Below are 12,337 nucleotides of genomic sequence, written 5' to 3'. Positions count from 1 at the left end.
GGAGATAAGCTTCCTTCATATTCTTCATACTTTGCACATCCTACTGCTTGGTCACTGCTGTGACTGGTAAAGAAGGGTACGGTTTGGGGATAAGGTCTGTGTGGGCATGTGTGCGCATCTTTGTCTTAATAAATACCTGTCTCAGAAACTGAAGTGAAACTAAACATTGCATTTGCTCACAGCAGTTGCTTTGCAGCCCTCAGTTACTTCAAAGACTCACTGTTTAGACGCAACATCAAATTCAGAGCAGTTGTGTAGAAGTAGGAGGCTTGTTGCCCTTCTGCAAATGCAGCATGATATGGTATGTTGGAGAATGGCTCAGAGACAAGGGTCCTGTGCCTTTAGCCAGTAGATTGTAAGCCTGCATGCCTAAGTTGTGCCTTGTCATGTATTAAGAAAATCTTTGAACGAACGTTAGCGCAGGCTCTGCTCATACAAAAAGAAAAAGGGGGAATTGTTGGAGAATGGCTCAGAGACAAGGGTCCTGAGCCCACCGAGCAATTGTATGATCAGAGCCTGCTCTAGCTGCTGATGCTGGGTCTCACTAGGGTTTGCCTGCAGCTGCTCGTAGCTGCTGATACATGAGGAATGTCAAGGACGCTTCAGCCCTGTGTACTGTGGTGTGCCGAAAACAGGTTAAGGGGAATTAGGAATAGTGGTCTGAGAAACCTAGTGTTATGGTAACGGTGGTCTGAGAAACATTGTGTTATGGTACTGTTGTGTATCGAAAACAAGTCAAGAGGAATCAGAAATAGTAGCATGAGAAACTTAGTGTTATGAGAAGCTTGTGCTGTTAGCTAACTGCAAGTAGGTGGACCGTGCGAATACGACCTTTAGAGCTTAAGCCAATCAGCTAGTGACTAGTAGGCATAATAATTATCATTGTCTGTATAAATATATGTACCCTGGACCAATAAACACACACGTTGATTGATGCTCTATCACCCACACTGAACCCGTCTCGGCATGTCGTTCGTCCGCGGCTCCGCAGTGGTAGAGCCCCACTAGACCAGATGGATGCTGGGCAGAGGGAAGGGTGTCATACCCACGACAGAAAAATCAGTGAGATGGAAAGTGAGAAGGAAATAGGAAAAGATTTGGAAGGAAGCAAATGGCAGGAATGAGCAGAGTGAGCCCAAAGGGAAGGGTGAGAAGGAACTTAAGGGGCCCAGGCTTTGTGCTGTTCATCCTGCAAAAACCCAGTCAAAACCACAGGGTTCTTTCTGCACCCCCTGCACTTGCTCCCAGTACTGGTTCCTCTCTGCAGGCTTCCTCCAGGGCTTCTCTCAGAGGCTCTGGATCAGTCGATGATAGAGGCAAAGTGACTGGCCAGCTCCATCTCATCAGACCTCCACAGCTGGTCCCCACATCCCACAGGCACCTCATGTACTTGTGCAATATGGCATCAACGTGCTGTCTCCTCCTCTTGGAGACAACATGATGTAGATGCCTCCTTAGGATACCTGGATCTTGTCTGCGACTTGGAGCTCCATGAGACAGTGGGTGCTTTCACAGGATCATTTTTGGGTGACAGAGGCTGTGGTGTGCTGGTGCCTGTCACCCCCCTGCTGTGATTGCCTGCAGCAGAGAGGTGCCCCAGTATGTGACCCAGAGCTCCTCTGGGCATGCTGACCTGGGATGAAGTATTAGACGGTGTCCTACTCGTGCTCCAGCTGTTCCTTTGTGGGGGGATAGGGATAAACATGACAGCATCTCTTTTCCCAGTGAGAGGTATCTGACAACACATCCCAGTATCGCTGTTATCAGGAGGTATGAGTGGCGACTGCAACACTCCCTGTTTCATAATCAGGGAAAGAAACATCTTTGACCCCATGTCTAAAGGACAGCATATTTCCCACTCCTGGGTGTGGAGTTAAACTGGCATAGTGAAGTTTTTGAAGCCCTTTTTTTTTCTGATTTGCTAAGGCGTCCGCATGGGAGTGGGCAGCCTGCTGTCCCTGATGTCCTCACCTCCGACCAAGCTCCCCTGAGAACCACCTGAAGGACAGGAAGAAAACACAACCAAAGAGGAAGCCAGTCATGCATTCCCAACCTGAATTTTTGGCACTGGCAGTGTGTGCTGCTGCAGAAGTGCAATGGCTTATTCTCACACCGATTTGAGGCAAACTGAAGTTGTTGCGGGTTACGTGCGTTGCTCAGGGGTTGCCAGCCTTCCTATGGCCCATCCTGCTGGCAGCCACTCTGGCCATAGAGCTGGCAAGCAAGAGTCATCAAAAGTGGACACTGATCCAAGGGAGAGCTCTGGCAATGCCGGCGCTGTAGCAGGCACCAGTTCTTGTCTTAAAAAGACAACATGAAATGGTAAAAAGCCAGGCCCTCACTGGGGAGCAAAGGCACCGGGTGCTGAAGGCACTGGCATTCTTGCTATGTGACATGCGGTACATTAGGCAACAGATTCACTAACTTCCTACTAACTTCTGTCTTTCTTTTCTATAGTTACACCATAATCTTGCAAGCTAGGAACTTCCAGACAAACAAGGAAGGCAGCCATATAGGTTAAAGTGAGACTGGTATGCCAGTAACATCTCCTATAATGACTCCAAGTTTTAGCTATTGTATAAGAATGAAAAAAGGTGGGTAAAATCCTAAACATCATCAACCCCCCTGGGATTGGACTTTACCTGGAAGGTCTAAAAATAAAGATTTCTCCTGTAAGTGATTTTCATTTCACGATCCTTTCTCTTTCTATTTCTATTTTTTTTTTAGAATCTATTCCCATTACACAGTCTGTAGTTACAGGAGTTTAGAATGGAGAATTTCTTACTCAGAAAGAGGAATTAATCTTTAAATATACCCAATACTCATCATGGAGAAGTAGGTCCCCTCCCAAAGAGAATTCAAGTTTGCAGCCAGTCACCCAAATTTTCCTGCAAAGGCCAGGAAATTAAAAGGAAGGAAACAGAAAGTGAAAGAAGATAAAGTCAAGACGAAAGTCTCAAAACAAAAATTCTTTTGATGTGATAGTCTGTCAAGAAACATTGAGGTAGCAGAGAGTAAAAATGCACATTTTCTGTTTTTCATGATGAAGCTGTTTTCTCCATTGAATATTTTGACCCTGGAAACATTTATGAATTCCTAGCCCTGACTCCACTACTTTAGACAACCAGTTCTCTGAAGATTTCATGCTACCCTAACATGGGCATTTTAATATAAATCCTCTCACCCATAATCCTCAGTCAGATATTCAAAAATAAGGAAGCTAGAGTGTTTCTCATGCTCATATGGACCTATTTTTAGTTTCTATAAAGTCTCCTAGAAATTCTGTAAATAAACAGAAAAAATAATAACAATTTTTCCCATGAAAAGATGTGTTGTTCTTACACCACCAACAAGTAATCTGCCTTAAGATCAGTTATGAATTTGAAATCTATCTGAGAGGGCAGGTGGGTACTTGGTCTAGCATGTAGCAGGGGACTGTGCTTTTGTGTATGCGAGAGTGTGTGAGCCTATATCCATATTCTTCAAGCATTTAAAAGTCCATTTTCAGTTGGCAATGATAGCACCCATTTCCCCCCCCTTTTTCTGCCAGTGCGAACACAAAAAGGATTCACATGTGGGCTTGGTTCAACAAACACTTTTTTTTTTCCTTTTTCCTTTTAGTGATTTTTCATAGTGTCTCCAGTTGGGGAAAATGTGTAGTGGTGAACTGTTCAAGCCTGCTAAACTTTAGCATTTTACTTTTCCCTAGGGCCAGTATTAAACTGCATTTTTCTTTTCTGGTCTCTTTTTTACCTGCTCTGTAGCTTTGCTGAAGCTAAGGGGGATTTGAAAGCTACAATAGGAAAAAGAAAATGAAACTTGACCTGATGATGCCCCCACAGAATGCAGTCAGCAGAGTCTGGGCAAGTCACTGAAGACCGATATGCACAAATCAATGTGTGTGAAAGTTTTGATTGGATCACTGTTGCAGCGTGTTGTTCCTCATAACCCCTTAAACTACCCTGATCTACAATATGAGCATCTCTCCTTCCATTTCTAAACCCCGAATACACATTATTCCTTGATTCATCATAGCTTTGAAGAATTTTTTTCATAAAGAGAAAGAACATAAAAATCAGGTTCACATATTTCAAGTTTTACTGTGATATTTCCCATGTAAAAATGATCTTCTTCCTGGAAATGACAAATTCCCAAATTCAAGGACTGATTTTGCTAAAACATTGCTTCTCAGCAAGGAAATATTTAAGTGGACATATTTTGATCTTTTTCATGGTGCTTTTGGAATTTTTCCATTTTGGGGAGCACAGTTAATTTAATTCAGGTATTAAAACTACCCTGAATACTTTTTGAGAGATGCACAGAAGGCAAGGTGGTCAGAGCCAGTGTTGTAACCATAATCCCACCAAAAGATGAATTACTCCATCACAACCTCCTCTGAACCATGAGGTTAACCAGTTCAGTCAGTTTGGAATAGATATAAACGTTTTGTTTATTGTCAACACTTGTCCAATGTCTCTTACCAAGACTGATGGGTGCAGTGACTATCGCCAGCCCCCATAAGTACAGCTTTGTTACATAAGCAGCCAAAACAAATGCTCATCTTCCTCTTCTGCTGCTGCGCCTTTGCCACGCGCTCCCCTCCAAATCCTCCATGCAGCTCTTGTTCCACATACAGTGAAAATCTCCCTGCTCGCTCTGTCTCTGCATTTCTGCTTCCCCTTTCTTGCACTCGTCTCCTCCCAGACCCTTTCTGAGGTCTCAGAGCTCTCTGCTGCTGCTCTGGCCGTGCACCACGTGCCATCCATCCCCCTCCCTCTCCTCTCACCCAGCCATCACCAGCTCACTCTCCCCATGTCCCACCACCCCACAGCACCCTTTGGCAGGGATGCTCTCTTCATGCTCCAGCAACTGTGGGCCTGAATTACTTTTCCTGCTCCTGGAAATGGGCCTTTAGCTTGCCACCTACCATATGTGTCTTCGGGAGCTTGGCTGGGAATGCACAGTAAGAGTGGTCAGCGTGCCTTTCCTCGTGGCCAGAAATGAGAAGTAGCATTCTGCTGTCAATCAAGTAATTACTGAGACACTCGGAATAGCAGTGTCTCATTACTGTGTCATGGCACTTTTTGGCATCTTGGGAGCATCTTGAAAATCTCGGCACAGAGCAGGTTCATTATCATTCACATCGTTCATTATCTGGCGTGGTCTGATGGTGAGAATGCTGAAATAAAATATGTTTTTTTCACCCATCTTTTCTGCCTTGTGAAAGAAGGGATTGAACTCTCAGGAAGTGTGGCTATATGAACTCAGAGATGGGAAAATGTAGGTTGAAAACCACATGTATTTTTTTTCCTTTTTAGAAAAAAACAGATATACTTTCCAGCTCTTCAGGAAAAAAAGAGAATACAGAAGCCAGGGCTTTGTGGGGACTGTGAAAACTCTTGACTTTTTTCCTGCTTCCTTTTTAGGTCAGTAGTGTAAGAAACTGGCCACGTTTATACAGGGAAGTTGTGGTGATTTAACTAAAACCCATTTTATAATTCCTTTTAAGTCTGACAATCTCTGGAAAATCCAGCCAGGAGAGATGAAGATGCTACTGACCCTTCTGGTCCATCAAGAACCAAAGCCAGAGGTTTCCATTCCTACGAGGGAGTGGGCAGAATGCAACATTTGCCCATGCGCCAAAATCTTAGCACAAAACTACCACCCTCTATGTTTTGGGTACAGTAATATAACAGACAGTGACTCACTGGGTACACCAGAACATCAAACTATGAATGAGGATGCCTAAGGCACAAGGAGGATGCAGATCTGCCAGCTCCACTGAGTGAGAGCAGGGTCTGCTGGAGCAGCAGTGCAGGCAGCTGCCAGTGCTGGCATCTTCAATTGCTACGCCAAACATCACCAAGGCTCAACTGTCAGACACGTACCCTTATGTGGACTTAGAGTTCTTCCTTGGTTTCCTCCTACTAGGTTTAAATATGGCTTGTACCAGTTTGGCTTACAATCATTTCACTGCACATTAAGCCCATGGACTGCTAACAGCAATTATAGTGATAGCAATGTCAAATACCACATAACTGTTTTGTCAGTAGATCTCCAGGAGCTTTGCCATGGGAATATCATTATCTCCATTCCTAACAGTGGGTAAACTGGTCACAGAATCTTGGGTGCCTGCAAACAGCCCTACTCAAGACCGTTTTTAAAATTTTTTATGGTTCTTGGTATTTGACAGCCCTTTACATGAACTACATTTTGAACACTCTTGTATACTGCTAATGAAACCAGCCAAAGCAATGTCATTTGCGGTGCAGCGCTCCAGAAGATAACAGAAATAAAGAGATTAAAAGATTTTCTTTACTGAGCATCAAGGTAACAGCATAGCTTTCCTAATGGCATGGCAACCAGGAACCTTGCTAGGTTTCTCTTCAGGGTGAAACGTCATGCAATATCACACTGACATGCAGCTGGAAATCACAATCTCAGTCACAGTCCTCTGGCAGTCTCAAGGAAGACAAACAGACCTGACAAGACGAATTTACTGTCCTCCTGCCTCCAGCTGGCCTCTCTGCTCCAGCACTAAAGCACACTCACAGCCCAGTGGGAGAGTATTTTTCCATCTTTTACACCTTTATGTTTGAGTCTTTAACAAACTCTGAATATATTAAGCATGAGCAGAATGTACTGGTTTAAGCACAACATTGACCTTCACCTGAGAATTCTCCATAGCTAATGCACCCACAATATTTTTCATATCTCTTTTCTTCTTAAGAAGAAACCGTATTTAGGTCACAGTAGCTTATCTTCTAGCACTGTACATTTCCTCAAGACCACCTGGAATTGCTGACTGTCTTCGCAACAGAGCAAGAAAAAATATTTTAGGCTGATGGTTTACACTTGCTTCACCAGACAACTGACTCAGGAGGAAATGGAGCAGCAGATGGAAGTGCAATAACACAGGAGATTATTTAAGCTGACTCCTGCAGTTCAGGCACCACTTGAAGGGGAACTGTGAAATCAGTGTGAGAGAGTTTCCTCTGTTTGTACCTTTGGTGTCTCCCCGCTCACTGCTTTGGATTTTGTTTTTAATTAACAGACCATTGTGCCCTTGCAATCCATAGGATTCAATGAAGATGAGGAACTCCAATCTACATCCTGTATCAGAAGTGTTTTAGCAGTTCCTCTTTAATCAGCTGCATACTTATTAAGGAGTCTGAATTTAATTTTTTTTTTTAAACCTAATCTTACCTATTGACTAGCCTAACAAGTATAAGTTAGCGTCGGGGCTTCTTTCTGGCTTTCTAAATTATGGAGATCTTCAAAACTTTTTTCCTTTCTTATTCTTCAGGAATCTATATTATTTTCATTCATTCTGTCATAGCAAAACACATCAGAAGGAAACCAAAAGGTGCATTTTTCAGTCTTTGTCTCAGAACCTCTGACACAGAAAACAGGGAATGATACAGTCCCTTAGCAGCATGAACCTTGATACAGTGACCCAGCATTCAAAACTTCTGCTGGGACAAGAAGATGTTTTGGTGTTTCGAACGTTTAGCTCAGTGAAGTCTGGGCTGGCATCAGCCATTGCGAGGAACGGCGAGGGACCTGCAGGCAGCACCGGGCAGCGAGCTCTGCGGCTGCGGGTGGGAAGGCGCCCTGCAGGGCCTGTTATTTCTGACCAGAGAAAGACCTGTGGGGGATGTGATGGTTGGAGGTTGTCTTGGGCATGGCAATCATGAAATGATAGTTTTCGATTCTTGGAGAAGTAAGGAGGGGGGCCAGCAGAACTGCCACCTTGGACTTCCAGAGGGCAGACTTTGGCCTGTTTAGGAGACTGGTTGACGGAGTCCTTGGGGAGACAGTCCTGAAGGGCAAAGGGGTCCAGGAAGGCTTAACATTCTTCAAGAAGGTGCAGGATGCCAAAGGACAATCCCACAAAGAGGAAGACCATCCTGGTTGAACAGAGAGCTATGGATGGAACTCAGGAAAAAAAGGAGAGTATATGACCTTTAGCAGAAGCAGCAGGCAACTCAGGACGACTACAGGGATGTCATGAGGTTATGCAGTGAGAAAATTAGAAGGGCCAAAGCCCAACTAGAACTTAGTCTGGTTACTGCCATAAAATACAATTAAAAATATTTATATAAATAAATTAGCAACAAAAGGAGGTGTAAGGAGAATCTCCATCCTTTATTTGATGTGAGGGGAAACATAGTGACAAAGGATGAGGAAAAAGCTGAGGTACCTAATGCCTTCTTTGCCTCAGTCTTTAATAGTAAAATCAGTTCTTCTCAGGATACCCAGCGCCCTGATCTGGAAAACAGGGACAGGGAGCAGAATGAAGCCTCCATCATGCAAGAGGAAATGGTTTATGACCTAGAACATGACTTAGACACACACAAGTCTGGCACTACTGAGATCTACTGAGGGATCTGGAAGAAGTGTTCACGAATCCACTTTCAACCATTTATCAGCAGTTCTCGCTAACCGGGGAGGTCCCAGTTGACTGGAAGTTAGTAAATGTGGCATCCATCTGCAAGAAGGGCTGGAAGGAGGGTCCAGGAAATTACAGACCTTTCAGTCGGACCTCAGTTCTGGGGAAGGTTATGGAGCAGATCATCTTAAGTGCCATCACGTGGCACATACATGACAACCAGGTGACCAGGCCCAGTCAGCATGGGTTTATGAAAGGCAGGTCCTGCTTGACTAACCTGATCTGCTTCTGTGACAAGGTGACCTACTTAGTGGTTGTTGTCTACCTAGACTTTAGTAAAGCCTTTGACACCATTTCCCACAGTATTCTCCTGGAGAAACTGGCTCATGGATTGGACAAGTATACTCTTCACCGGGTAAAAAACTGGCTGGATAGCCAGGCCCAACGAGTGGTGGTGAATGGAGTTAAATCCAGTTGGCAGCCAGTTACAGGTGGTGTTTCCCAGGGCTCGGTATTGGTGCCAGTTCTGTTTAATATCTTTATCAATGATCTGGATGAGGGGATTGAGTGCATCTTCAGTAAGTTTGCAGATGACACCAAGCTGGGTGGGACTGTTGATGTGCCTGAGGGTAGGAAGGCTCTACAGAGGGATCTGGACAGGCTGGATTGATCTGGCCATGGCTGAGCCAATTAGTGATGGTGGCTGCGTCTCTGTGATAATGTATTTAAGAAGGGGAATTTGAGAGGGGAATTGGGGGTTGTGGGGAAGAGTTATGAGTGGGACATCTATGTGAACACTGGGGTCAGTGGAAGGAAGATAGGAGGAAGAGGGGGAGGTGCACCAGAGCAGAGCCCCCTGTATCCGGTAGAGAGACAGCAGGGCCACCCCCTTGCAACACATGGAGGTCCACGGTGGAGCAGAGGCTGACCTGAAGCCTGTGGAGCAGCTCACACTGGGACAGACTTAAAGGAGGCCAGGACTCTGAGGGGAGAAGCGGCCCCACCGTTGTAGTTCAGCACTGGGAGGACTGCAACACATGGCAGGGTGCGGGGCGGGGTGTAGGGTGTGACCCATGCCAGATCAGCATGGGAATGGCTGTGGCCCGTGAGGAGGACTCACACTGAAGAAGGTTCATGGAAGACTGTCTCCAGTGAGAGGGGAGCCATGTGGAGCAGGGGAAAAATGTGTGCTGTTCGCCCCACCTCCTGAGAAGGAAAGAGTTGTGAACTGACTGTAACCCACATCCTCTGACCCCTGTGCCACTGTGGGAGGAGGTAGAGAAATCAGGAGCAGAGCTGAGCCAGGGAAGAAGAGAGGAGTGGAGGGAGGTGTTTTTTGAATGTGGTGGTGCTTCTCACTGTCCCACCTTATCTGTTAAGTGTTGGGTTTTGTAGTGTTCAAATTAAAGTGATCTTTTTCCTTCCTCTAACAAGTATGTCTCTTGCCTGTAATGGGTGAGCAACTCCTCCCTGTCCTTATCTCAAGCCCCCAGCCTTTTACTTTATATTCTCCTTCCCATTCCTGAGGGGGAATGGGTGAATGAATGGCTGCATGGTGCTTGGTTGCCCTCTGGGCTCAAACCACAACAGCATCTTGCACTTGGGTCACAGCAACCCCATGCAGTGATACAGGTTTGGGGAAGAGTGGCTGGAAAGCTGCCCAACAGAAAAGGACCTGGGGGCATTGGTGGGTAGCTGGCTGAATATGAGCTGGTAGTGTGTCCAGGTGGCCAAGAAGACCAATAGCATCCTGACTTGTATTAGAAATAATGTGGCCTACAGCTGAGGCAACTGGGGTTGTTTAGCCTGGAGAAAAGGAGGCTCATCGGAGACCTTATCACTCCCTACAACTATCTCAAAAGAAGTTGTAGCAAGGTGGTTGTTGGCCTCTTCTTCCAAGTGTCAAGAGATAGGACAAGAGGCAATGGCCTCAAGTTGCTCCAGGGGAGGTTGAGATTGGATAGTGGGAAAAATTTCTTCAGCAAAAGGTTTGACAAACATTGGAACAGGCTGTCCAGAGAAGTGGTGATGTCACCATCCCTGGAGGTATTTGAAAGACATGTAGATGTGGTGCTTAGGGACATGGGTTAGTGGGGGACTTGGCAATGTTAGGTTAATGATTGGACTTGATGATCTTGAAGATCTTTTCCAACCTAAATGATTCTATTATATTCTATGACCCTCAGCAGCCCTGCTCTGGGTGCTGGTACAGTAGTACTGGTACTCCTGGGATGGCTCTGTGCCCAAACCAACCCTCCCTGCCAAGGTGTAGAACTTGTCATCCCTGGCACAGTACCAGGGTAAGGAAAAGATCCCGAGCAGTCCTGGAGGTGCCCTGTGACGTGGCACCATGCCACATGCTTGTCCACAGCTAAGCACTGTGGTGCTGCAGCTTTGTGCGCTGCTGTCCCGGCAGTGCGGGCAGAGGTGCCCTGAAAGGTCTGTGCCAGTAGCTCCCATAAGGCCAGGCTCTGTATTTCCCCAGACCTTGTCACTAGGGTCTTTTTCTGAATGTAAACAAAATACCTACGGGGAAAAAAAAAAAAAAAAAAAAGACATAAAAAAAAGAAAGTTACACCAAACGAATGCAAACAATTTGGTCCCTGATTGATCCCTCTGGAGTTCTGCTCCTACCACACCCTTCTCCTCCATCTCCACCCTTGCCTTTGGAAACCAGGAGCTCAGCAGACAAGGCTGCACTGTGCCTACTGCAAGCTGCATCTCTCCTGCACTGGCATTATCAGCCTTCGATTTTATGAAGTACTGAATGTTTGCAGAGGTCAGTTGTTTTTAGGGGCTTGATTTTAAATTTTTTCTTGAATTCATCACAGAAAAGACTTACTTGACAGTTTCTGTAGCTTGAATGATTGTCAGGCGATACAAACCACAGAAAGTATGTGCCTGCATTCTGAAAAACTCCCTCTTTGCAGTTGGAAATCAGTCACTCTTACTGAAAAAAGGAACGCTTCATTAATTTAATCCCTAAACACTAGTGTCAGTTCCCTCTTTAAACTCCAGAGTTTTACATCCTGCCCATATTAGGACAGCCACTTAAGTGGTGATTTAACCAACTCAGCCTGAACTGCTGGTATGTAAACTCATAGGCTTGTCCCCAGAGCAGCCCCTGTCAGCTGAATGCTACTGGTCTGCTGGAGACAAGCGAAGTGGATTCCCTGGGCTTTTTGATGGACTTCTCTCACAAAACCTTCCAGCTTTTGACCCTGTGGGAAGGTGGAAATGTGTTCACATCTCCCCTGGGGTGTAATACTGGCAGAGAACAGCCCTTTCAAGGAAAAAAGAGAGAAAGCCAAGCTGTCCATGCCCTTTGCCGGGGGCTTTGAATCAAAACTGAATCACTGTTTGCTCTGTATTATATCATGCTGAGCCCATGCCTCAGTGCTTCCCCAGAGGCTTGAAACCAGGAACGCTTTTTTCTTGCCTTTGATGAATAACTATGCTGTCAGTGGGAGCCGGGGGATCAGTGCTCTCTGAAATACCACGGCTCGGCTGCAGCTAGGGACAAGCCCTAGCTCCTCAGCCTCACCAGTGACTCCTGATTAACGTGCCTTGGGCAACCAGGGCCAGGAAGGAACTGGCCAGGATTCAGCATGTGAAACTCCCCAGGGATGGGGATGGGATGTCAGCATGCAGGTGAGGGTCAGGCATGGTGCAGGGAACCAGTGTCAGATGTGGCCCTGGGATGTCCAGGCAGGTACAGACTGATAAGGTAAGCCCCAGGCATGTGCTGCTGGTGGTCTGCTAACTCCAGCTCTATATAGGGGCAGCAATAAGCTCCCACCTGGGGTCATCCTCAGCAGCCATTCATCTCAACTGCTTTAAAAAGTGCCAGGAGTCACACTGTGTCTGTCTGTGTGCCTGTCCCTTCTGCTTCTTCGCTCAGAAATACCCTGCCAGCTAGCCCAGTGCCTGTCAGCCAATGCCAAC

The sequence above is a fragment of the Tyto alba genome, unplaced genomic scaffold (genome assembly GCF_018691265.1).
Source record: "Tyto alba isolate M040663 unplaced genomic scaffold, T.alba_DEE_v4.0 Super-Scaffold_22, whole genome shotgun sequence".
Taxonomy (NCBI): domain Eukaryota; kingdom Metazoa; phylum Chordata; class Aves; order Strigiformes; family Tytonidae; genus Tyto; species Tyto alba.
This window is presented reverse-complemented; position numbering follows the sequence as displayed.